Source organism: Acyrthosiphon pisum, unplaced genomic scaffold (assembly GCF_005508785.2).
Source record: "Acyrthosiphon pisum isolate AL4f unplaced genomic scaffold, pea_aphid_22Mar2018_4r6ur Scaffold_21785;HRSCAF=24864, whole genome shotgun sequence".
Classification (NCBI taxonomy): domain Eukaryota; kingdom Metazoa; phylum Arthropoda; class Insecta; order Hemiptera; family Aphididae; genus Acyrthosiphon; species Acyrthosiphon pisum.
Window position 1 is genome coordinate 397 of NW_021771287.1, and position 811 is coordinate 1207.

Below are 811 nucleotides of genomic sequence, written 5' to 3' on the forward strand. Positions count from 1 at the left end.
CTTCGTTATTTATTTTATATGCATAAAGTTTAGGACGTAAAGCAATGAATTCTAATAATATTTTAGATTAAATTTCGTCTTTAAATTCCCCCGGCTGATTTTTTCTAATATCACTATAACAATAGTGATTTTTAAGATAGTTTGAGGTATCAAAGTAAGAAAATAATTTATGATTTATGCCATCGAAAAAGTTAAAAGTCTAATTTCATAAACTAGTGAATCAGTATCTGAATAGATAATATTTATTTAATTTCCATATATGTTTTTCATTATATCATAATGGAAATGATACATTATCGTTTTTGAAATATCTAATATTGCAAATCAAACATAAATAGGTTTATCAAACTTAATTTTTTCTTTATTCATGTGAATTGCCATTAATTTTTTTGTGTATATACTTTAAATGTCGCTTTACACATTAAGCGATGGGCTTTTTTCTCGTTAGAAACTAGTGTCATTGACATCCGTTTTCTTACATTTTCCATATATTTTCCAAACACACTATTAACTAATAACTTATAAAATTGACGCTCAAACTCATTTCGTGACTTAACCCTCATATTTGTACATAACTCGATATATGGTGCCATCCATTTCGATTGTGAAAAACAAAGAATCCAAGACCTTTTTTAACTTTTAATCCATTGGCAATGGCCTGTTTTAAATTTCTACAATGAACTACATAATTCAATTTTGATTCTAATGTTGTTAATAGTTTTTTTACATTAGAATTTGGTGGAATTTATTTTCAGTAAAAATGGAAAATCTTTATGATTTTCATGTAATTGTTTGGGGTAAATAACATATA